This window comes from Zonotrichia albicollis, chromosome 1, assembly GCF_047830755.1.
Source record: "Zonotrichia albicollis isolate bZonAlb1 chromosome 1, bZonAlb1.hap1, whole genome shotgun sequence".
In the NCBI taxonomy this organism is placed as follows: Eukaryota; Metazoa; Chordata; class Aves; order Passeriformes; family Passerellidae; genus Zonotrichia; species Zonotrichia albicollis.
The window spans coordinates 74,988,973-75,016,076 of record NC_133819.1 but is presented as its reverse complement, the minus strand read 5'-3'; the positions used below and the strand labels follow the sequence as shown (position 1 = coordinate 75,016,076).

Sequence of the window (27,104 nt, the reverse complement as noted above, 5' to 3'; positions counted from 1 at the left end):
AAAGGGAAATTATTCTTGGTGTTTGCAGTAACAGTTTAAACAAGGAATTTAATCACAAGAGACAATCTTTCTTTTTTCAGTTTCCTAATTAGTATTGTCTTGGCCTCTAAGAACTTTACAAATTAGACCTAAAAATAGTTTTGTCTATCTATATATATATATACATGTATGAGCATTTTCTACACAAAAAAAAAGAGTAAAAAGTACTTCTTGTGCAAGCATGTATTTAATTTTTAGGGATTTTATCTGTAAGTACTATTACCTCTGGCATACCTGTCATGGGGTCATTACAGAAAAGGAGAAGAAGCAGATTTCTTCAAAATGCACCAGATATATTACAAAATCTATTTTGGGTTTAATTCTCTATACGTACAACTCTTCTTCTGCATATTAAATTTTGAATGGTAGTGTGTTACAATCCTTCTATGAGAATTAGCTATGGATTAGGAGTATTTTGATGAAATAACTTTTATTTTAAAAAGTGTACTCTGAAAATAGTAATCCATTAAATATATTCCTAGAAAGTAGTTTTTAAACCCCAAATCATCAGATTTGCAAAATTTATTTAGCTAAAGATTTGAGATTTTTATCAAACTGAATATTTACCTTCAATCATATAGCAGCCATGGACAAGGTGGTTTTGAATAGTGTAAGTTGAGACAATTCTACTGACTGTATGGAGTACACCAAAAAAAAAACATGTCTAAGAAGTAGTGTTGTGCTAGTGTAAAACTGTGGAACTTATCATCCTGATAAATTAATTTATTTGAGCAGCTTAGTGTGGATGGCAAGGTGATCAGCAATTGAAACTGGCTGCACAGGGAAGTGACGGAATCACCGTCCCTGAAAGAGTTCAGAAATCTTGTAGATGTGGTGCTTTGGTAAATAATTTAGTGGCGAACCTGAAAGTGTAAGGTTGAGGGTTGTGCTCAATCTTAGAGGTCTTTCCCATGCCTGATGATTCTATGAATGCAAAGCCGTGGTAACCTGGATGTCACTGTCTATTCCATTCTCCTGGAGAAGATGGCTGCTCATGGCTTGGGCAGGTGCACTTTCCACTCGATAAAAAATTGGATGGCTGAGCCCGGGGAGTGGTGGTAAAAGGAGTGAAATCCAGTTGAAAGCCAAATACAAGTGGGGCTCCCTAGAGCTCACTATTGGGGTACAGTTCTGTTTTATTGGAATATGATCCCAATATTACCAGGTAGATTGTGTCTGGGCTGGTCTGACCCTTGCTGCTGGGCCAAAGGCGGAAACTGTGGTGTTTCACCTCAGAGACACTTTTGGCTAGCTGGAGGTTGCAGCTGGGCACTGAAACAAACCCAGCCTTGTAGAAACTCAGTTTACCTCAGGTGGAAGAGCTTCAGGCAATGGTGAAGAGGAAAAGGAGACGGATTCTGCAGAGGGTTGGATCCAGAGTTTTATTTCATGGTCACAGACATCTGAATCTTGGTAACAGCTCCAACAGAATACTCACCGCATGGTCCTGGCTCAATTTAAGCCCAGGGACAGGGGGAGGGGAAGGGACAGGTGAGCACCAACCAGGTGGGAGAGGCAGGATCTCAGGGAATGAGGGACACATAGACAGGCCAATGACCCCAGGCCTGGGGGCATCTTTCGAACTTGACCAACCACGACGATGGCCTTGCTGGAATGTTAAGATTGACTGACAACCCAGCAGGGGCGAGGGGGAAGGGGGAGAAGTATTGCCACACCTGGGAAGGGACTGGGAAGTCTAAAAGAGGAAATAGGCTCACACTGCAACACTGTTTGCTACCTTTATCAAGTATCTCAATGAGGGCATAGAGACAACATCAAATTGGACAGGAATGTTGATCTGATGGAGGATAGAAAGGCTCTGCAGATGTGTCTGGATAGGCTGGATTGATGGGCTGAGGCCAATTGCATGACGTTGAACAAGGCCAAGTGCCCCACACTTTATTTGGATGACAACAACTCTAGGCAGTGATAGAGGCCAGGGGAAGAGTGGGTGAAAAGCTGCTTGGTGGAAAAGGACCTGGGGCTCCAACAGTTGAACACGAGGCAGCTGTGCTCCCAGTTAGCCAAGAAGGCCAATGGCATCCTGGCCTGTATCAGCAATGGTGTGGCCAGGTCCAGGGTGGTGATTGTTCCCCTGTACTCAGAACAGGCAAGGCCATACCTTGATTCTTGTGTCCATTTCTGGACCCCACACAGTAAGGAAGACATTGAGGTGCTTGAGCAGTGAAGGGTCTTGAGCACAGGTCTGATGAAAAGCAGTTGAGGAAGTGAGGGGTGTTTAGCCTGAAGTAAAGGAATCTCAGGGGTGACCTTATTGCTCTTCACAGCTGCCTGAAAGGAGATTGTAGTGAGGTGGAGATTGGCCTCTTGTCTCTGATAACTAGTGATGGACAAAAGGAAATATCTTCAAGTTGCACAAGGGAGTGTTCATGTAAGATATAAGAAATATTTCCTTATGGAAAGGGTTATTAAGCACTATGAACAGGCTGCCCAGGAAAAGGATTGTGTCACCATCCCTCAAGGTATTTAAAAGATGTGTAGATTGACACTTGGGGATTTGTTTTCGTAGTGGCAGCACTAAGTTTATGGTTGAATTCCATTTCAAGGATCTTTTCTGACCTAAGTTACTCTAATATATTCAAATTTTTATATTATTCTCACACACTCACGATTCAAAAAGAACCTGAAATGCCAGCAAAAGGCAGTCTCACTGGTAGACTTTGATACTGTTCATACATTTAAGATGATTTCTACTAGTGAAAAGATACATATACATCTTATGGAGCTTACTGTATGGAAATACATGATGATGTGATACTAGGATAAAACCTCCTTAAAACTAGGTATGCATTTTAGGGGAAAGAAGTCCTCTTTTTAAAGTAATGAATTATTTTTTTATTGGTATTGGCCTTTTATCTCTCTCACTATGGTAGTAAGAGAAAACATCTTGCATTTTATTACAGTACATTGGGGTACACTACCATAGTTATAGATACATCATCTGCTCTGTGACTTAGGAGCCCTAGTTTACTAAATAACGTGTTTGATGATGGAATTTGTCTCAGGCATGCTTGTCCCAAGATAGTTTGAATCATAAAATCTGAGTCTTAAGACCTGATAATACAGAAGAGGAAATACAGCACTGTGTTTCCTTGCTTACTCAATGTTCTTCGTCAACAAAATATCAGCTCTATGTAAACATGAATCAGAAGGTAAAAATTGTAATTATCTAATGTTGAAATGTAGGTGACTATCTTTTTTGGGGTTTTATTTTTTCTAACATTTCTGCGAGTGTTCCATATGGAGAATTGTTCCAGATGAAACCAATAATATGATCTATGAGTAAATGTTTTGGGTAAAAGTATTTTCTATTTACTGTTGTCACTCTAAATTTAAACTAGAATACTCAGATCAAGAACAGAACATTATATTGCTTTTTCTGTTTGATTTAATTTGCTTATGTCTTGGAGAAGCATAATTTAAGGACGGAAAATAACAGAATAACAAGGATAAAAAAAATACATCTTGCAGAAGTCCCTTAAGTATACCTTTCTTCCTGCAAAAAGTGCACAAAACTTCATGTAAACTGTTGTTTTCATGGTTCTCCAAGTTATTTCTTCTGTATGAAGTTCATTATCAGTTCCTTTAGAATAAAAGGAATTGAAAACAAATAACTCTCAGATTTCCAAACCGGAATCCTTGTGAGTTATCAGTGGTCTTTTGATCTTTTCTTTTGATCTATCTATTCCAAAATAGTACTGTATATTCTTTGTAGGGTCTCACTGCCTTCTCACTGATATGAAGCAGCAGAAAAAGCAGATCAGTCTGAAAATTTTTCAGAGGCCACGAGAAGATAATTTGCAGAAATGTTTCTCTTACATTTCAAATATCTCTTTCATTTTTCTCCTCTCTCTAGTTTTTCTCTCATAACATGATAATTTGTGATATGCATCTGGTACCTTTTTCTTTTCTTGAAAGTTATTGTAATTCTTCTATTTCTAAACTTCAATTATTGTTCTATTGTGTCCAACTGAAATTATTTCGTATTGCACACATTTCCCAGTTCAGTTAGTTTTATTACTGTGCCCTTTTCAATTCACTGAGGATACCTTTACATCCTGATGGAAGTTCTTCAAAACATAGCTGACCTAAATCTTAACGGGATATGTAGTATCATTTCCCAGGAAGATTTCTGTTTCATTGTGCGATCCTGGAAGATCATTCTTAAGTATCACAGATATGAAATTGTTATGAAATGAATTTCTCATGAAAGTAACCTCTCACCCAGGAGAGATTAAACATTTACTTTGTATGTACCATCTCTTCTGAGTGAGAATAATAGCACAGTGACTGTGAAAATATATTCGGATATATTATTTTTTGTTATACCAGGTTAGAAAAGGAACACTAAAACATTCTTTAAAAATATATGAAGTAATTTCTACTTGTATTAGTATTTATAAAATGACACATTGTCTAAAAATAATAAGGGAACACTTGGAAATTATTTCACTTACAAAAATTCAAGATTCACAAGACATTGCAATACCAGTGCAGACAACAAAATTAACTTGCTTCTTAGTCCGTTCATTATAATAGAATTTAGTGCAGTGAAAATGGGATCTTATTTTTGCTGTGCCTCTACAGTTTTTGTTCATAGAACAGAGTCCTCTCTCGAACTGGTCTGTATTCAAGTATGACCCTAAACTGCTTTCTGAACTCCACTTGTACCCTGTTTGAAAATCGAGTTAAATTTTCTTTTGTTAGAGTTTCCTGTGATTACAATGACTCATTTCAAACTAACTTCTTTACAGCACCATTCCAAAGAGAAAGTCTTCCTATCCCTGTGGCATAGGTTAGGATACAAGAGGAAATTTAGGTTACAAATACTCCATAATTGTAGGCAACTTGATTCATGCTGCTTTGTATTGTGGTGATTACACAGGTTCAGGACACTGATTCCTATTGAACTCGACTGAAACAGTGATTGCTTGAAGTCTGAAGCATAAAAGCTCTGAAGGTCTCATACCAAGAAGAGGAAGGAACACACAAAACAGACTATTCTTGCTGCCCTATGAACTGTGTCACTGAGACTGGTTTCAGAGCAAGGTAGCCTTAGTCACCTGCTTTTTGTCTGTGGGAAGAGAGATTGATTATGACTTGATTAAGATACTTGCAGAGAATCAGATTGATCTATTGGAATATTTCTTTCAAGAATGATATGCTTCTTGTGCACTAAAATGAAAGTTCTATTCTGGAATCTCCTTCCTTGCTCCCTATCTAAACTTCTCTTTCAGCCCTCATTCCAAGGTTTTCTCTTCTCACTTTATTTCCTCCTCTTGTTCTAGCCTGACTCAGGAATGAGACAAAATAACTGATATTGAAAATAATTTAGATTCACAAAGTTCATGAGAGTTCTGGCATGTCTTTTCACTTCTGCTAGAAGACTTTAAGCCAAAGTAAAGTAGATTGAATTGGCCCATATCTTCTGACAGATCGTGCAAGTTTTTCATACACCTTTGTTTCTTCCTACTTCTTCCATCCCATAACAGTTCTGCTGTGATCATGATATGATTAAAGTCAAAACACTTTATCAATGTTGCAATAGGGTACTTGTGTATGTAAAAGAGCACAAAAATTAAGGTAATCTTATAACCATCACTCACCAAAGTGAACAGTTCTGGTGCAAACACATTCAACACAGCAAGATGAATTTCTAGAACCAGAGGAACCCCAGGGGAGCACCAAGATACTCTGTTGACAGGAGGAAAAAAGCCGACAAAACTTCAACCCTGAACATGAGGAGAACAAACTTCAGGTTGCTCAGTTAGTAATGATCCCATGGAAAATGCTTTTGAAGGTACTGGGGTCCGTCAGTGCTGGTCATTTTTCAAGCACCACCTCCTAAAGGCACAGCAGCAGGGAATTGCAAAATGTTGGAAGTCAAGCAGTTAAGACAGAAGGCCAGCTTGGCTAACCAGGGAACTTCGTTTGGAGCTAAGCCAGAAAAATCAGTTTTATGCCCAGAGGAAACAAGATTGGGTGACATGGGTGGAATACAGTGATGATGCTTATGTCTGTAGGCAGAAAATTAATGTGGCCAAAGATCAACCTGAATTATTGAAAAACACCTGAAGCACAATGTAGCGACCAGTCACAGCCACCACAGCTTCATGAGAGGAAGTTCTTGTTTGTTTAGTATAAGTAGCCCACCTAGCTGACTAAGGGAAGCAAAGTTATGTGATCTTTTTGGATTTCAGCAAAGCTCTCACAGTATCCATCTGGACAAAATGTCCAGCACACAGGTGGATAAACACATCATGAGATGTGTGAATAACTGGCTCACAGGCTAAGCACAAAGGGGATGAGGTGACATTAATGAATGTGATCATTGTAATGAATGAGGTGACATCAGACTGAAAACCTGACACTAGTGGGATTCCACAGGGCCCCATCCTCAGCCCTGTGCTCTTCAACATCTTCATAAATGACTTGGACATAAGACTTGAAGGAATACTAAGTAAGTTTGCCAATGGTATAAAATTGGAAGGAGCTCTTGACTCCCCCAAAGGAGGGAAGGGTCTGCAAACAGGCCTCAACAAATGAGAGGGCTGGGCAATCACCAGCCATATGAAGTTTAACAAAACAAATGCCAGATTCTGCAACTGGGACGAGTCATCCCTTAATGTCCTCACAGACTGGAGAATGAGAGGCTGGGGAGCAGAATTGCAGAAAGACAGTTGGAGGTCTGGGTCAATGGCAAGTTGAACCTGAGCCAGCAGTGCCCTGGCAGCCAAGAGGGCCAACCCTGTCCTGTGGCATCACCAGCCAGGCAAGGGAGAGGATTGTTCCTCTCTGCTCTGCGCTGGGTCAGCCTCACCTTGAGTGCTGCATAAGGGATATAAAACTATAAGAAAGCATCCAGATGACAGCCAAAATGATGGTGAAAGGCCATGAGGGGAAGTTGTATGAGGGCCCTGAGGGCACTTGGTCTGTTTATCCTGGAGAAGAGGAGACTGAGGGGAGACTTCATTGCAGTCCACAACTTCCTTGTGAGGAGAAGAGGGGGGACAGACATGGATCTCTTCTCTGTGATGACCAGGGATACAACCCAAGGGAATTGCATGAAGCTGTTTAAGGGGTGATTTACATTGGATATTAGGAACAGGTTCTTCACCCAGAGGATGTCTGGGCACTGGAACAGACTCCCAGGGAAGGAGTCACAGCACTGGCAGAGTTAAAGAAGTATTTGGACAATGACCTCAGATGCAAAATGTGAGGGGCTTTCTTGTGCAGGATCAGGAGTTGGACTTGATGATACTTGTGGATCACCTCCTACTCAGGGAATTATATGATTCTACAGAATAAAACAAAATAGACAAAAAACCCCCGAAGATATCTTAATTGACCAGAGATTTCAACAATTTTTTATCAGATGTTCATTTAAGTGATATAGAAGAAGACAACACACTTAAATTGCTGCAGTGAAGAGTTTTTATAAAGAAGGCTAAGTCACTGTCACAGTGTATTGATAAATACTATTCAATTAGAGAAATAAAATTAAAACCTCTCTGTACTCAAATACAAATCAACAAAACTGGAAGAAGGGAACTTAAAGGAAGGACTTAGTCATAAATGAAAAACATTAAATCAAACCAGAGAGGTGGTACATGCATATTTTTCTTTAAGGGAAAAAATCAGTTACCGTGATACCTCTGAAAACCTCTGCTTTCTGAGAAATTGGATATCACTTTTGATCAACTGTGGAGGTCTGGAAAAGTCTTTTTTATATGAATGACAGTGTAGAAATCCTGCACAGATTGAGTATTTACTCCAGTAGATGTTTTTTGCTATAACTCTAATTTTTTTTCACTATATTTTGCATAACCATTGTAATTGCATCACAGCTGTGTGTATAAATAAGAATTTCAAGCAGTTTTAATGTTTTTCAGATGAACTTCAGAGAGCTATTTGCATCTCTGGCAATACCTCTTTTCAGGCATAAACACTACTTTCTGAGCTAGAAAATAATAAAATCATATTCTGCTGTTTCTGAAAGCTAGTAACAAAGCTGATTCTCTTACTGGTCAGAGTACTTTCCTTCTAGTCATTCCATTGCCTGGGAAAGCACTCAAAATGTATGGATTGGCTTTAGACCATTTTACAACTGAGCCATGACTGTCTGGGTTCACTCCCAGGTCATTCCTCTCTCTTTCCATTTTTTCATTGATGCAATAGAAGAAAATTAAAGTAATTATAATTAGACTGACAGTAAAACTGAAAACTGTTCCCTGGAGTATCTGTTCCTGTGTCCAACCTCTGGCCAAAGGCTTGTGTGAGCTGCTAGTAAATTAAACAAAGCAATGTTTGAGAGCATCCTGTCTGCCACACTTGCCTATAACTATGTTCTGTTATGGAGAAATGAAGGACCACTAGTAGAAAAATTCATACCGTAGAAATTTTTGGGAAATCCACAGAAGAATCTTCTGGATCTTCTTTGCCTTTTCACACTGTGTGAATTTTAGGCTATGAAAACCTGTGTCATAAGCGTGCAAAAATAAAATTATGAAAGAGAGTAACAAACCTCCTTTGCAAGGTCAAGTGTTCCTAGCCATACAGTCAAAGAAAAGTGCGGAGAAAAGTTTGTCTAGAATGAAGTTCATTGTTTTGGGTTGAGAATAACTTGTTTGGGTTTAAGTCTGGTGATAAAAATCAAGCTCAAAGCAAGGAGACAGGATAATGGGAGTGAAAGTGATAGCAGTTGAAGCAGGAGGAAAAGCCTTAAAATTTCAAGGGCTGAAAATCATTTGGGTGAGAAGACTGGGTTACTTTTCCTCTAGAATGTTATACAAACTGACACACACTCAGCCTCATTGTAGAGACTTAGTAATACCTGTAATTCAATATATACACTATGCGTAAAATTCAGCCAGGTTTGAAAAAGTGTTTAAAAATTGACTAGTCCTTGAAAATGAGCAAAACTGTAGATGATATGTCTGAAAGCATTGAGCAAATAGAAATTACATCCCAATGCTAAGTAGGTTTTCTTGTTCTAGCTAATGTTAACCTACTATTTATTTTTTGAGGGAGAAAAGTTGTTCAAGACAAGCTCCAGTGAATGAATGGCTTGCTTGTAAACACTAGTATTTTGGTTATTGTGAGACACCTGTCCTGACTCTGCTGAAAAAAATTGATATAAATTAGGCAAACTAAAACAATATTAGGAGATTTAAGCAAGAAGATGGTATCTGAGTCTAAAAAAAGAAAATTGAGGAATTTTTTGTCGAAGATAATTTGGAAATTAGCACAATTATCTAAGTGTTTATTTTGATTCTATTTTGAGATATTAATTATCTGTTTTTAATTACTTTGTGGGTGTATTGCTGAATTCAATTTGTGTCACAAAGTGATAAACTGAGTCAGGTATAGGCGTTTTTCTTGGTAAATCTGTTCAGGTTGATTCTGTGCCTTTCACATGCCTAGAAAATATTTTGAGGGCACTTGTGATCTTGGGAATGGAGGAGTGGCTGACTTCAGATTCTGGCATCCTTCTCTATGCTCTCTTTGGGACATAAAATTGATATTTTTCTAGCTGATTTTTCTAATTCTGAGAATTTCTTCTGTTCACTGCTGTCTTTCCAAGCTGGTGAAACATCTTTGTGATGACTTTAGCCAGGTTACTCTGTAATGCTGAATATTTGGTTTAAAACTCTGGACCTCTACATGTTCATCTTATTCAAGCAGCCCATGACTAAACTTTTTCCTAATCACACTCTTCCTCTCCAAGCTCTGCTGCCAAGCATATGGACTTAGGGCACCAACTTGCCACTGAAAACCTGCAGGAAGAAGAGAGGTCAAATACAGCAGTCTTTGTTTCATTACTAGAATACCCATCACACTGATTACTCAGCCAAAGATTTTCTTGGCTTTCTTTTTGCTTCAGTGTACACCAGTACCTTCCCATTGGCCCTCACTATCCTTCCAATTTCCATTCCAGTGAAGCATTGGCCTTTCAAACGCTCTTCGAGTACTTCTTCGTAATAAATGCATGGATAGCTGCACTTCTTTGAGCCTCCCTCCTTGCATTTGAGCTTAGTTGGGGTTCTTTAACCTGTCTGGAGACTTTCTGGTATGACTGCTCATTTTCTTGCCCGTATATCATTTGATTCAAAACTTGACTCACTTTTTGATAATCTTTGTGCTTTAAGGAAGCTAACCCTGAAGATCAATCAGACTTGGTGAGCTCCTCTATCCTCTGTGCAACTTATGAATTCCTGCCAGCAGTTCACTGAATAGACTGAAAACAGTTCTGAAGTCTGAATATTCTCCTGCTGCTTGTTTCCCTGTCTGTTCTCCTGCAGCTTGCTTCCCTGTCTTACCTCAAGATCTTTAATTCTTCAATCTACAGGTCACAGCAGCATAGATTTTCAGTGACTCTCATATCCCTAACCAGTTCTTGTTATGTAGTAGAGCATCTACCTGGCTGGTCTATCCCCTAAGTTTTAGGGAAAAAATAACTCAACACACTTTTAAAACTTTCTGGATTAGGTGTGTTTCAGAGTGTTGTTCTTTCAGCAGATATCAAAGTGGTGAAGCTCCTCTATGAGAATGAAGATTTGTGACTGGAGCTTCTCCCAGCTGTCTGGATGATGCTTTGTATATATTGAATAATGCTTGGTCTATTTTTTCTACTTTTTGGTAGCTGCCACAGTCATTCACTAAAGGATCACTTCAACTTTTGACAGATCCTGTTTCAGATTATCATTCTGTAGGAGAGCTCCATGTATTTTTTTTTCCTTTATGTAGAATGAAATAATTTTTCTTCCCTTTTTCCTGAAAATCATGTATCCATCTGTCTCACATCTCCCTTCATAAAAACTATCCCATCTTGCTTTTCTGATTTGTTGCCCCATTTTTGTCAAGTATCACAGGTTCCTTGACAGCATTCTGCTCTTTGAAGATCATTATGGTTTTGTAGGAGCCAAAGTGCTTTGCCAGCTTGAGAGCAATGGATACACTGACAGGATATATCTGTTCCTCCTGTAGTCTTTCTCCTTGATTTGACTGGGAATCTCCCACCCATCCCTGTCCTCTTCACCTGAGTCCTCAGAGACATATCATCAACCTTGATCTCACTGTCCCTGAACAGTGTTTTGCAGTGTTTTTCACAGTTATGTGGTTGTAACAATGGGCAACAAGGAGAAGTAACTCAAGAGCTAGATGAGTTCTAGCAATCTCAGCAAGATTGAGGATCCACTTCCAGGACAAGTGTTAAGCTTCCTTTGGAAGGCAGGTCTGAGTGCAAGGTTGTGCTTTGATCTGTATTCTGAATTACAACCTTTTAATTTAAATATGTACCACTTATTTCACTCATTTTATTGAAAATAAACTGATTTTAAAAATCTAATTTCTTTTTGTAACTCTCCCTCAAATAGAGACTTTATTCTTTCCCGCTGTTCCCCTTAAGGAACTGAATGGTCTCTTTCGCAAAACTGGAGTATTCTCTAAGAATTACTATATGAAAATAGTAATTCTCAGAGAATTACTGTTAAAGAGAGTTGAATTACTTCTTCATGTATGCTGTTTATATGCCAGTAGTGCAGTCAAGATGATATCTTTGATATTTCAGAGAGTGTTTCTTCAGTTCAAGGCTCTTAAAATGTAATGGCTATTCTTTTTTGGAACCTTTCACTTTATTGCAGCCTGTGTAACAGTATGAGATGTGTAGCTTATTTTATGGCACTTCAGTAAATGGGCAGCTTACCCTAGAAGTTTGAATTAAAAAGTAATTCCAGGCCTAATGAATATGAAGGGCCAGTTTTTGCGATTCATATTGGCCCAGACTTCTTCTTGATGTTTCTGGATGCTTAGAGAGATACAAGAACTGGGATTTTCGACCTGATACAGCTTAGCCATCTGTATTTGATTTTCCCTTTAAATAAGAGGGCCTTCAATCTATTTAGATTAGGTAGCAGAATAGCTGGACTGAACTTCTCTGCCTATGGAGCTTTGGATTCTCTGCATTAGGAAACGGTCTGGTTCTTTAGCGGCTGAAGCAAAGACTTGGTTTCCTATATTTAGGAATCAGCTTCAGGAATTTTAGCTCTGATCCTAAGAGGATAGCTTAAGAGGTGATAAAATGAAAGCAAGTAGGATGTCTTTAAAATGAAACTTTTAATGGAAGGACTAAAATATTCAAATGCTGCATCCAGTAAAAAATGATGTCCCTGGAGGTCAGTAGTGGGGCCAATACTGTTTAGCCTCTTGTCAGAGACACAGAGAGGGGGATCAAGGGCACTCTCAGCAAGTTCACTGACAACACCAAGTTTTGTCAGGCAGTCAACATGCTGGAGGGAAGGAACACCATCCAGAGGGACCTGGGCAGGTTCATGAAACCTTGTGAAGTTCAGCAAAATGAAACTCAAGGTCCTACACCTGAGACATTCCCAGGCACACCCACATTCTGGGCAGAGAAATGAGAGCCACCCTGCAGAGAAAGAGTTGGGGATGCTGCTTCATCATGAACCAGCAGTGTGCACTCACTGACCAGACAGAGAAAGCTGGGACTAGATGACCTTTAAGGTCCATGCCAGCCCCTTAACATTCTATGACTCTAAGATGCTCATTTTGCAGTAGTTGAACCTTGCTCAGGCTTTTCTGAACTGACTTGGAAGGGGACTGTTTCTGTAAAGTGATTAGAAATCAGAAAATAAGATCTCAAAGCAAGTATTTCAAAAACTGCATTTATTATTCACTCTTTTCTTTTCCTGTAAGAGGAAATGAAGAACAGCTACACTCTATATTTTGAAATTTTACTCCAGTGTTTAGAACTGGGATTTGTCTCAATACCTTTAATAAAAAAAAAAAAGTCCATCTATCCAGCTATACAGATCTATTCTGATCATCTTCACACACTGATTTATATTCCAGCTGCACAACTTTCCTCCTACCAACTTTATATGAATGTAAGAATGCTGTTTTAGAAACACTTTTTCCTGTTCTTATGCTAAGCTATGTCTGTGAGCTGAACCAGATCCCCTCTAGATGAACAAGATCATTTCTACAATCATGCTGCAAAAACCAGCCAGGCTTCTCCATTGTTCACTTAAAAATATTGTGAGGGAGGATTATCAATAGACAGGCACTTGAAATCCACAGACTTACAAAAGGAAAGTGAATGCCAGCACTGACTTATGTGAGAAAGGAACCATCATTATGAGTCCTGGTAGCTGGAGGAGATGAAGGATGCGTGTTCAGAATATTGATTCTTTATGTAGACAGAACAAAATTCCTAGGATTCTTCAGCATTTTCTTATAGAATTGTGCAGGTTTTAACAGGGATTATTTTCTTTGTAGTAGCTGGTATGGAGCCATGTTTTGGATTTGTGCTGAACACTTTTGATAGCACAAGGATGTTTTTGCTACTGTTGGGCAGTGCTCACACAGAGTTAAGGCCTTTTCTGCTTCTCACACTGCCCCACCAGTGAGGAGGCTGGGAGTACATGGCAATTCAGGAGGGGAGGCAGGACAGCTAACCCTGGATAACCAAAAGGATATTTCATTCCATATGGCATTCCCCCATATATAGTTGGGGGAAGAGGAAAGTGAGGGGGCACATGCAGAGTTCATGATGTTTGTCTTCCCAAGTTACCATGATGTGTGATGCAGTCCTGCTTTCCTGGGTATGGCTGAATACCTCTTTGCCCTTGGGAAGTGGGAAATGAATTCATTGCTTTGGTTTGTTTGTGCTTGCAGATTTGGCTTTTTTTATTTCGCTTTTGTCTCAACCTGCAAATCTCGCTTTTGCTCTTCCTATGCTCTCCCCGTCCCACTGTGGAGTAGTGAGTGAGAGGTTCAGTGGGTCTTAGTTGACAGCTAAGCTTAAACCATGACAATCATATAATGTTTATGCTTTCTTTTAAATTCAAGATGATTAAGGACTTCAAGCTAGCAAGTTGCTAACTATGTCTGTAATTTTTCCTTCTAGTTGACTTAATTTTCCTGAAATATGACAAGGTTCATTCTCAGTTTTAAAACACAATTATAGGCTAAAAACTCTGCCTTACAAGCTGTAGATCATCTTGCAGTCAGTCACAAAAGTGATACCCATAAGTGTGAAGATAATACCTGGTCTTTGGGGAATTGGGATCAAACTAACAAATAATTAAGAACTACATTCTTTATTTATGGGCTAGGTAGTGTGTACACGTCGCTTTCAAGAAGTCCATTATACAGCATAGCGATGGGACTATATATTTCACAAAATAGTCTTAAGATGCTGTATGTTGTTTCTATAACAGTATTTTTAATTTTTTTAAGAAATAATTTTAATGACATTTAGAAGGAAGTAGGCTTCTGTGTTATGTGCACAGCTGGAAGTAATTTTCAAGTATTCAGGAAGTAGGAAAAAATGTACTTTTAGTAGAAAAAAATGATTTAATATTTTATTTCATTGGAATGTTCACAGAAGTCATAATGATATATTGGTTATCTTTAATGAGGAAATGTTGATGCATCATTTAAGAGGTTTGATTATTTTTGTTTGGAGTCATTTACAGTCTCTGAAATTCTAATAAAATACATCCAAGATCATGTGACCATAATTTTACAAAAAAATTTATTTGGATATGAGTGGATTTATTCTTCAAGTGTGAAATGCACTTAATCTGTTGTAAAGAATAGGAATAGGAATAGGAATAGGAATAGGAATAGGAATAGGAATAGGAATAGGAATAGGAATAGGAATAGGAATATTTTAGAGAGTATAGCTTATATGAGCTAGATTTAACAAATAGGTTTTCTGACTTTTCTTAGCCAAAATTATACTTTTCCATCTTTTTTCTGTTATTCCAAGGAGGTTTTTTTTCAAGCTTTCTTATGGAAAATACTGTCTTCATTTTGAACATTTTTGTTATGGTATCTATTAGCCCGTAGCTTGTCATTCATGGTTAGCAATTTCACCAGTTATTGTGACAATTATTGAAAGTAATAGGAATGAAGTACTTAAGCCTTATATTATAAAACTTCCCCATTGTAGGGGAAGGGAAATCAAGCCAAAGGAATTCTGTTTGCTTATCGAATAAACGTACCTATTGAGCGCTAAGATTTTATCACTGGGTTAAATATACTAACAGATTTGACAATTCAGTCCTTCCTACAAGATCTGCACTTTGGTCTTAAGCTTTTTAGTGGTGAGTTGAAAATGGCTTGAGATCCAACCATGATTTTGAGTTACAAATTTTGTGGAAATCAGATATTAAAATGGACAGGATAGCTATGTAATTTTTGAATAATATGCTTCAGTTTCTGAAATAGAGGCTTCTCTTGATAGAGAGTTAGGATCCAGGAACCATGAATGACAGCAGGAGGGTGAAAAAAAGGGGACAGAATGGTCCTATTTTCCAGGAAATGTAACTAGCTTGCGCATTTTCTGGAAAACATGAAGCATTGCAGTCATGATATTAAAAACTTGTATTGAAACTTGGATTTTTCTCTCGAAAACGATGGTTATTCCAGGGAGGTGATACGGCTTAATGAAGAGCTATATTGTCTAGACATGCTATAATTGGTGACATAATGGCTGATTGGGACGACGCACTGAGAAACAAAGAGGATTAGATCTCACATTAGATTTAACTAAGCCAGTCACAACTTACAAAAGAAAAGGTTCAGTTAGGTCTACTGGAAAGTCTTTGCATTTCCTAGGAATGAAAGCAAGACTTTTTGGCTTGAATGCTAAAAAACCACCTGTTTCTTCATATATTACATTTGCAATTTCAGAAAAATTATCTAATGCAAAGATATGATTTCCTTTTAAGCTCTAAACAGACAAAAGACATCCTAGGAATTTTCAATTTCTACTTCATGCAAACATATCTTGGGGTACTCTTAATCACGCTTGTGTATTAATGGTGAATTATCCTGGAACATATGTAAATATCAATATAAAAATATACTATCAAATAAGGTACAAAATATGTCTATAACGGGCAACTAGTCTTCCTCTATATTAAAGTAAAAAAGATGTATATTGTTTCCTGCTTCTGAAGGAGAAAGAGAAGCTAAGAATTGTCCCAAAACTGCATTGAAGGTTTCATATTCCTGATCCGCCCCTCCTTTTTCTTTAGGCAGAGGAGGAAGAGGGAATAAATTTTCATGTAACAGCATTTGGGTGTGAGTATATGTTTTGGATTTTGTCTGTTTTTAAATAGCCTAAGGTTTGAAGAATCACCAAGGAAATGAGTTAGAAATGAAAATTGCTAATGAGAAGAGATCATCTTTGGAACATGAGCAGGTGCAGCTGCAGGACTACACGAGTATGAAAGCCTGGATGCAGAAAGAATAAAAAAGTTTCTTCATTCTCACAATATAAAGGAGTCACATATACTTTTTCAAAATGAAGCCTAGTTTTATTATAACTTCAGTTTCATGTATAGATAATAAAAGAACGGCGCGTGGTTTAATTTGCAAGCTCATCAAGACCAGAAAAGTAATTGAAGTGTGTGCATTAAAATAGAGAGCTGGGCAATGAAAACAGATATACTGCTGCAGGATATGAAATCTCCTATGAAAAGGATTATGTATTTCTAAAGCAATAGATAGACAAAAACTGATAGTATTTATGGGACAGGATCCATGTAGGGATAAAATGCTATTGTTAATGGAAAATACCTCTTGAAGAAATGTTCACTTTTTGGGGGGGAAAGGAAGTTAGATGCCCCAAAACAATCTTAGTTACAGACATCTTTGCATCATGAAACAGCCTCTTGTGATTGCAATTTCTGTTTTTTAAGCCTTCATAAGACTTTTTTATTATATCTGAAAGAATCTGTGGCCAGCCTATAGCATCCAGATGCTTTTCAAGTTGCAGGACACACAAACATTTAAAAGGAATCTGTAGATTGCTTTTCATGGAAAAAGCAGTGTATTTAATTAAATTCTTAAGCTGGCATTCATATATCTTTACTATAAAAGTACCACAGAATTTTTTAATAGTATTTGCATTTCTCTCAAAGAGCAAACGTGTTTCTTTTAAACTATAAATTGAAATGTCTACTTCTGTTCAACATACTGCTGTTGAAAGGTTTTTGAATTGTTATGGAAATAGTTTCATTCTAGTGCTTCTAAAGAACTCAAAAATCAAGTTAGGCTCGTTTGGGGGAGATCTTGCTAAGTTTCTCATTACTTTTTCTCAAGGTCTAGGGATCAAGCCAGCTGGCATTAGACCTTCAAAGTCCTACTTAGGAGGATCAGGAGGTATAAAAACAACCTATGGACTTTGACTTGCAGATTAGAAATCACCTAAATTGAAAAGAGATTTAATATTGAATATTTTCCAATTTTAACTCAAATGGGACAGCATTTGAGTTGGCATTAAGAATCAATGGGATGTAAAAGTGAAGAAGGAAAGAGAAGAAAATCTAAACCAACTATGTTGCTGTCAGTCTCAGGAAAAAGAGCACAGTTTAATCAACTTGATTTCTAGGAGGAAAAAAGCTAATAATTAATAGGTAATATAATTACAGACTAATCACCAAAAATGCAAATAAACAGTAAGTGGAGGGATGCTGTATCTTAATGAGTGCAAGTGCCTCGAAGATTGAAGGGTATTTAATCTCCTAAAGGAATATGGGACTTAAGATGGAATGCAGAAGGAGGGCTATTTTAGGCTTGTATAGTAAATTTTGTAGAACATTTTAAAGGAGTAGTGGCACTGAAAAAGATGTAATGAGATATTTAGAGTAGGACCAAAAGAGGAGAAAGGGAAGAATAGGGGTGAACTGGGGGAACAAGCACGTGCAAATGGGGAGACAAGGAGGCAGGGTGAAGCAGGGAGGGAGAAAGGACTTCAGTGTAAACAGAGTTCTGGTCAATAGATTTGGCTAAGGACTAGATCTGATCACCAGAATCTTTCATTTCTGCATAAGTGCTATTTCTCTTTTCCTCAGTAGAGTGCTGTGTGGTGTTTGTGTGTTGAGGTTTAAATGCCTGTAACTGGAAAGAGTGTGAATGTTTCCATAGGGAATTTCAGTGTTGCAGTGTGCACTTCACCAGATAATTTCAAGCCAAATTAGCTGCTGCAGGGGATAAGAGGTCTGACAGGACATCATAGGAGAGAGTAGGTTTGGGTAACAGACAGTGGAGATACCAGCAGTCTGACAGTCAGATATTTGATGGTTCTTTCACCTTCTGGGGCAGACAGCCTGGCACTCATCTTCTGAGAAAGCCATGGGTCTGGGACATCTATTGTGGAGTGAGAGACGTGTGTACAGAACAGGAGATGGTCTGAGTACCAAAAAGAAAAGTGTGTCTGCAAAACCCAAGGACATCTACAGCCACATACTAATAAGTAGGGAGACCAGAGGGTCTGGGGCTAACTAGTAAATAAATTTGGTTTCTAGGAACAGGTACATATATATCTACATAGAGAATATCAAGTAGCAGCATACACCCTGATTGATAGAGGAAAAACATAGGTTAAAAATGTTCACAAAAAAAAAAAAGAAGCTTGCATTAATCCTCTTTTGTCCTACTAATCCATTCTTGTTTCCCAAATTCCAAGAAATTTGCAGTGACTTCAGTTAATTTAGAAAAGGTAATTTATCAATGTGAGACTTTATTTACCAAATGAAGTTGGTCAAATGGATCCTATGTGAGGTCAGTGTTTTTGAAACTTTTTATTTCCCTCCTAGTTACAGTTTTTGCTCCAAGCAATGTCATGATCTCATCCTGACCTATGTAAGAACAACATGAGTCTTACGTTTCAGCTCCTCCCCACCTTGCTCACAGCACCAAGTCTGCCAGAGCTCAAATGTTTGAACAGTGCTCTCAGGCATTGAGAGCACAAAAATTGTGCTCTCAGGCATGGTGTGAGTCTTGGGGTTGTTCTGTGCAGGGCCAGGAGACGGGCTAGATAACCACTGTGGGTCCCTTCCATCTCAGAATATTCTGTGATTCTATGACAACTTTCAAATGTTAAAGCACTTCCGGATGTGTAGTTGTTTTGTGCCATGGCAAAGATGGAAGTAGAATAGTAAAACTGTTTCAGAATCACCTCTACACCTAAAACTTGCGTTTGCAATTTTGTGTTATTGAAAGAATCATGTTCAATTTTCTGAAGCATGATATAGAGAAAATAGACACATCTCAAAAATCAAAAAAGAAAACAATATAAAAATGTTTTAGCTTTCTTGGTTTTGATTTTGTTGTGTTTGGTTTTGGTTTGGGGATTTTTTGTTGCTTTGTTTTTTTCGTTTTTTTTTTTTTTTTTGTTTTGGTGTTTTTGTTTGTTTGTTTGTTTTAGTCTGATTTTGCTTTTGTGTTTTGTTTTTTTTAGGATTTTGTGTGTGTTTTTGTGTGTGATGGTCTTTCCCAATTTTTCTGTTTTATAGTTTTATTCATAAACCTATAAAACTTATAAAAATGAGCTCCAGTCTAGGAAAGGATCACATTGTGAAATAAAGTTACATTTTGGTATCAGTGAATGTTCATGCTTACAAAGTCAACAGCTGAACAAATTGCTCAGTGTGGGTAACTGGAGTTAATGCAATGGCTCACTAGAGCCTAATTTACTTTCTCTGTGAATGAAGATCATAGGAAAGATAATTGAGTTAAGGAGTACATTAGAAAGAAAAAACAAGGTTTTGTTTTTCCCTATTCTGTAGCCTTAAAAATTTCTAACTCATTGTGAATTAACCTACTGTCGAGCAGGATCCCCAAAGAACAAAGCATTTAAGCCCTGGAACTGAATGGCCACTGCCAGTATTTCTCCTCTAAAAAATAGCAAATTTATTTTTTTTAAGTGTTCTGAACTGCAGTGAGAGTTCTTCACAAAAAATAATGAAGAAATGCTTTCTGATTTGCTACAGATAACAGATGGTGTGAAAGAAGTCTGTCATACATAATGTTCAGATGCCAAATCTCTTCTTATAAAAGGATTGAATAAATATCCCATCCAGATGATATTTTATGAAACAGATAATTCTCCCCAAAATAGCAATTTTTTTAGAACTTTCCAGTTCCTGCAACTATACAAGTGTAAATAAAGTAGCAAAAAGATTTGTACCCTTTTTTTATGGGGAGTCATAGGAGTGGTATTTTTTAAAGCATTTTATCTTTTTTTCTGTACATGAAGGGGAAAATATGATTCAGTTTAAGATGCAAAATTGGAAATGTTGAATTTTTTTTTTCATTACTCACCATTAATTTTTTTAATATATCTCACAAAAAATTGTTTGGATTCTTTTCCCCCTTCTTAGATTCTAATTACCTTAAATGTTTTTTGTAGGAATTAAGAAGCTCATCAGGACAACCAGACTTCCCCAAATGGCGTTTCCACAGTTCATGATATATAAGGTTTGTTTGGTTTGATGATTCAGAATTTTCATTGTAATTGCTGAGATCAAGGCTTATAATGTGGTGAAGGTTATAGATATATATAGTCCCAGCAAAACTCTTTAATCAGAAGACAGCCTGAACTCTCAGTAGTTATCAGTGTAACAACCTCCATTGCTCTCACATTATCTCCCTCTTGAGTTATCAATAAAAGGTTTCCTCAGATAGTACAATCAAATTTTTCAGGATGTGTTTTTGATGTCTTTTATATTTTTATTATTATTTAATACTAAAACCCACAGACAAAGTGATTCCCAAGCTCTGTACTGCTTGTCTCAGGAAGAAAAACTCAAGTCTGGAGATATTTTCTAACTTGTGTCTGTGGCCAGAAAGTGTTGGATGAAGTCATAACATGCATGATAAACACTTGGTGTTTGATGATTAAAATGCTCTTTGCCAACTGTGCTCAGCACAGTGAGCATCCTGTCCTGTTAAACAAGTTGTGGGTTTGTGGTGGAAGGTTTCAGTACTATTTAAGATCTTAATCAGTATAAAATCAGCCAGTCTTAGTTTCTCATTTTTCCCCCCACATTTCCTGGCATGGAATTATCTGAAGCCAAAGCATAGCTCTATGTTAGTACTTCTACTCTTCCCTGAAGTGAAGACTTTGAATTTTTGAGATGGAATTTAGTACTTGATGCTTTCAGCAGTTTACAGTGATTTGTCTGGATTGTCTGTTCTTATTCCTATCCAGATCTCAAGGTTTATTCCAGGATAATATAAAACAGGGGATTTTTGTACTTGGTTTTTTTGGCTAACTTCAACTTTAGGTCCAGATGTCTGTTTAGTTGAGCTTTGTGAAGCCAAAACTCTTAATGTTTAAGCTAGCACTGTATTCTTGTTAGATACACAAAGAAGTATTTTTATGTCAGATTCCAAGTCAGTAAGCTGAAAGGCTTAGTCATGGTAGACAAGAAGCAGGAAGGCTTCTTTATCTTGAAATGGGGAATTGTTTGGTGGAATTTGAAGATTGCTCTTTAATAACTTTTCCACATTCACAACAACTCTGAAAGTAGGTTGGAGGCTCAAACGTCTAAAAAGTCAGATTTTTCTTGTTCAGAAGTTAACTGTGACATTTCGAAAAGTAAGAAAATCTGAAATACGGGGCTTTCTCACATCTTGATGGAATATTTTCCACTGATATAAGCTTATTTATTAAATCTACCTCTTGGATCAGTATGTGACTTTGGCAGTCCCTACTGGGCATAATTGCCACTAATGAAACAAACAAGTGCTTACAGCTAACAATAGCAGTGCCAAAATCTGATCCTGCTTAACTGAGGATATCCAATGTGAGCACAGCTGGTTGCCGTAGATAGTACAGCATACATTCCAGAAAGGTACTGAAGCAAAAGGTGTGAAAACCTTTTTTAGCAGTTCTGGCTTGCATATTGTACAGAGAATAACTGCAGGATGTGATTACTGAAAAGGAACTACCTATTCTTAAAAGACCAATCATTTTCCCACAAGAGCCAGAAAGCTGCATCACAGCGTGTGATGCATTATCAGTTTTTCAAAACTCTTATAGTGAAATTATCTTAATGTTCTTATTCAGGGTATTTTTGATACTTCCTGCTATGGTGTGTGCATTCAAATGTGGTCTGTTAGGTGCTGAATGATGAAGAACATCTTTTTAGTTCTGGACTAAATTATAATCCTCTTGAAGGTTGAAGACACATCTTTGTGTTTAGGGAAGCAACGTCTTGAGCTGTCCCTTTACCTGAAACCTGTTATAATTTCAGACTTCAGGTTTCTGCTTTAGTTAGATGCAGATTATTGATAGGTGGGCTGCATTCCTCCATATTTGCCCTTTGAGTGTCCTTCCTCACAGAAATTCTGTACAGTTTATTTTCCCCTTCCATATTTAAGAATCAGGTTTTGATATTTTGTGTAAGCTTCATTGGCAACTCCTGTAGCACCAGTAGAACTTCTCATTAAGTAAAATAGCTCTTTTCTAATGAAGGAGATTAGAATTTCTCTGTGTGGGAGCAAAATCCAGCAACAATAACCTCAAATGTGTTAGGGTTGGTTGATTTGTGTTTTTGTGGGGGTTTTGAGTGTGTGTGGGGGGGAGTAGAAAATGACAACCAAGCTTGTGTTTATGCAAAAGGGAATACAGACTATCAAACCCACTGATTTTAAACTTTTTTAATAGCCTGAGTCACTTTTTTATATGTTGTTGACTAAACCTACTTTGAGTGAGGGAGGACTGAGAAGTAGATATTGGCTCACTTCTTTAGAAGAATGGAGTAGGAAGGATGTACAGAGCTATTTAAATTACTCAAGCTTCTAAACAAAATGCCAGTAATAATTCAGTCATAACTTCCTGATCAATGAGTGGAAAGGAAGACAAAAGTCTCTGCCTTTCATTTAATATTTTACATTTAATCTGCATAGATATTGGTAAAATAAAGTAAAAATAAAAAAGGCATAGCAACCTTCATCTAATCAAAGTATGTTACTGTCAAATTTTATTAAAATCACAACTTCCAAAGCATTAGAGAAATTTGTTAAACCAGCACTAGAACTCCTAAGCCTTAAACTTTTAGTGGTTTGAATATTTTTAGCATTAAGAAAACAAAATTTATAGATGGATTGAAGGGAGATATGAATTTAAAAAAACATTGGTTCCATTGATACATCTGAGAGAGCAAGAAAATATGCAGTATCCTATTATTTAATAGATCCCATATGTGCCTCAGACAACATAAAGAGTAAGACATTTACATCTAACATTAACATTGTATAACTCTTATTCACAATTGTGATATATCCATGCCTTTTGAAATGCTTTGACATGGGCAGTTTGAAGTACAAGAAAACCTGTGAGAGATTGACTATTGCAGATCTCAGTAATATTTTTCAAGGTCTTACCTGGAGTTTTCTTTATAACTTGCCATCACTTCCACTATTTGTTTACTCTAATGGTTTTTTAAAGAAATGAAAACCTCCCTGTGTTATACCTCTAAAGAAATACAATGTTGTAGGTTTTATTTTAAGCTCAACAAGACTTCTGGGTGTTTTGAGGACCAGAAAATATATCACTGTAATTTTAAGTTTTGGGACTTGCTGCTACTTCCTTCCCTGTCAGTGGAATGAAGGTGAAATAATCAGAAGGGCAAAAATAAGAAAATTCAGGGATTAAAATAACAACAGTTAAATATGTTAAATAAAGCTGTGCATACAAGCAAAGACAAATATTCAGTGCTTTGTGTTGGCAGGCAGACACAGAGCCAGTGTTGGCAGGGCCTCAGCATATGTGACAGTTGCTGGGGAAATCAAATGTGGCAACCATAAACATTCTCCCATCTTCCTTTCTTTGAGTTCTGCTGCTGAGCATGATACCATGAGGTGTGGAAGTCACATGTTATTGATCAGTTTGGGTCAGTTGTCCTGGCTGTGTTCCTTGGCAATTTCAGCACTTCCAGCCTACCTGCTGAGGAGGCATAGTGTGTAGGATGGCAGGTAGGGAATAGTCCTTGACATGTGAACACATTGCTCAGCAGAAGTAAAAACTTTTTCTCAATGAAAAGTTTTATCAATACTGATTTTGTCTCTAATTCCCTGCAGAACACTATTGTGAAGGCTATGTATTGGCTACTATGAGGGAAACTAACTCTATCCAAGCAGAATCTGGTATGTAGTCCTGAAATCAAAATGCTCTCCCACTGCCAATTCATTCTTATCAGCTGGTGTGGAGGGAAAGTGAAACACTTTTCGACAGTGACTACACTGTCTAAAATCTGAATTGCTCTCTGAATTTAATAATGAATTAATAATGTCAGATTCCTGACATTGAAACCTGAGACCCTGGGATTCCTAAGTTCAACATGTTGTGCCATGGACTTGGTTAGATAGAATCATATAATTACTTTTGTTGAAAGAAACCTTTGAAGATCATCTAGCCAAATCACCCAGCAATGAGTCCAGTCTGACTTTAAATGTGTCTGGGAATGGTGCATCTTCCACCTCCCTGGGCAACCTGTTCCAGTGTTTCATCACATTTCTTGTACAAAATTTCTTCCTTTAATCTAGTCTAAACCATTATCTTTTGTTCTACTGCAAAACACCATGAAAATGTCTGTCCCAATTTTTCTTACAAGCCCCCTTTAAGTACTGAAAAGCCTTTACAAGATCTCCTGAGAGCCTTCTGTTCTCCAGGCTGAACAACCTTTTTCAGACTGTCTTTATAGGAAAGTTCCTACACTCGTCTAATCATCTTCACAGCTCTCCTTTGGTTTTATTTTAAAAGGTAATTTTTTTTTCCTGTGGTAAAGACTCCAGAGAGGGACATAATACTCTAGGTGGGGTCTCACTGAACTGGAGTAGAAGGGCAGAATCACCTACCTCCCTCAACCTGCTGGCTTTTGCTTCAGACCAGGATGCAGATGACTTCCTGAGTTACAAGGGTACATTGCCAGCTCACATCCAGCTTTTCATCCACCTCCACCCCCAAGTCCTTCTCAGCAGAGCTGCTCTCAATCTCTTCATTTCCCCAGCCAGTCGGGAGCTGCCATTGTTGGGAGGTGACATTGTTCCATTTGTGCTCATTAAACTGCATGAGATTCCCATAGGCCCACTTCTCAAGCTTGTCCAGGTCCCTCTGGGTGACATCCCATCCTGCAGGCGTGTCAGTCACACCACTCAGCTTGGTGTCATTATTGGGCTATTGACTACTACTGCTACTACTACCATCCAGCCAATTCTGCATCCACTGAACAGTCCATTAATCAAATCCATATATTTTAAATTTATAAAGAAGTAGTTTGTGGGGGACAAGCACCCACAACAAAGGCCATACAGAGGTCCAGATTCCAGATAGATGGCATTTGTAGTTCTTCCCTTGTTCACTCTTGCAGTCATTCTTTCATAGGAGGCCGCTAATTAGGTCAGACAGATTTTGTCCTTGGTGAAGCTCTGCTGACAGTTTCAAACCACCTTCTTGTCCTCTGTATGCCTCGGCATAGCTCCTAAGAGAATTTTTTCCATTATCTTCCCAGACACAGAGGTGAGGCTGACACATTCTCAGGTTTCCCCTTCCTAACCTTTTTAAAAATGAGTGAAATGTTTCCACTCAAGAGGTATGGGAAGTGAGGTTTCCTGTGAAGACCAAGATGAAAAAGTTGTTGATACCTCAGCCTTCTCTTCATGTACTGCTACCAATTTTCCAGTTGTGTTCATTAAAAAATGCTTTCTTTGACCATACTTTTCTGACTGACATACCTAAAGAAGCCCCTCCTATTCTTCGCATCCCTTGCCAAGTTCAGCTTCTTCCACATTTTGAAAACTGCGCCAGTGCATGACCACTGCAGCCCAGGCTGCCTCCAGTCTTGATGTCACTGATTAGCTCACTAGTGCTGCTGACCATCATGTCCAGCATCACATCCCTTCTGGTAGGGTTGTCTGTCACCCCTTCAGTACTGCAGGAGTTGCCTGGAGGGCCTGGACTTTACCATGCTGCTCTGCCAAAAAACGCTGTTTAGAACACCATCAGGATTATAAAGTTTAACAGTTTTGGACTAAGTTACTGAGGCTGTCATGTTGAATTGACTTTTGGCTTAAATAGGCAAATAGAAAAATTTAAAAAAGCCTCAAAACACTACTCTTGTTTCTACTAATTCTAGAAAGATATTGTAAAGTTGCTTTTTAAAATTTTTTTAGATTTGGGAATATGAGCTTCAAAACAAACTATGTGTATAACCAGTCAACTACCATCTTGTAACAGTGAAATTGCTGATAGCACAATGTCAAAGTGGAACACCAGAGAGTCTCCTGGGAGTGTAATTGAAGGTGATATATTTCCTTTAGCTCACTTTCCCCGTTTTTGTTTCCTTGCTTTTATTAGGTTATTAACTACTTGTTATAAATAGGATCTTTTTACCACATTTATATAGAAGTTTATATAACAGCATATTTTTAAGTGCTGCTAATGGATTTTGAGTCTGCCTTCTGAATAATTTGATGTCTTAAAACTGAAAAAAGAAATATTGATGAATACACATGACTTAACAATTTAAAATTCAATCCGTTATTTTTTATCATCTAATTTTCATCTAAGCTGACTCAGTGAGTCAGATCTGCAAAGGATAGAATTCATCCAAATTTGAAAGGAATTAGTTATACTGTTCTATTCTTTGTTTTTTGTTTTGAGGATGGGCCATAACTGCTTGGGAAAAAAAAAAAAAACAAACTAAAACCCCACAACCACAACTTTCTACATGAATTTTCAGTACTGGATGCAAAAACACATTCTCTGCTTCTTTGCTTCCATTGTTAACTTTGCATCACTGCTGCGTTCATGTACAATGATTGATTTGAGTCACTGTTTTTACATTTGATAAACAGGAAACGTGTTCTCATGCAGTGGACTCACTAATAAACGTTCTCTTCTTTTAGGTTCATCCTTCTACTGAACAAATCGCTGCCCTGAAGCTTGAACACTGTTGCTCATCTCTGTGTAACCTGTGAATTGTCTCTTTGGTTTCCTGTTTTCTTACATGCTGGGGTAAGCTAATCAGAGTGCTTTGAAGAGATTGTTCCTGAAATTGACCATAACCTCCAGTGCTTGTTTGCCCTTTGGAACAGCACTGCACAGTATCCATCCCTTCAGTCCCTCAGCAGGCTGAAAAATGCTTTACTGAAGTCCAGAGTGTTTTCTGCTGCTGTTCTCCCTTGCTGTTCCCTGGGTTTTAATCTGTACCAACAACTGG

At 37.8% G+C, this 27,104-nt stretch overlaps 1 long non-coding RNA gene across 1 annotated transcript in view; it reads left to right on the top strand.

Annotated features, from left to right (window-relative positions):
• The window catches only part of LOC141725310 (uncharacterized), a 43,320-nt gene extending 16,420 nt beyond the window's left edge, over window positions 1–26,900 (top strand). Inside the window, exons 2-3 of the long non-coding RNA XR_012577174.1 lie at window positions 20,288–20,355; window positions 26,791–26,900. This is a non-coding gene — a long non-coding RNA (uncharacterized LOC141725310). The remainder of the gene's footprint in view (window positions 1–20,287; window positions 20,356–26,790) is intronic.
• The last annotated feature ends 204 nt before the right edge of the window (window positions 26,901–27,104 follow it).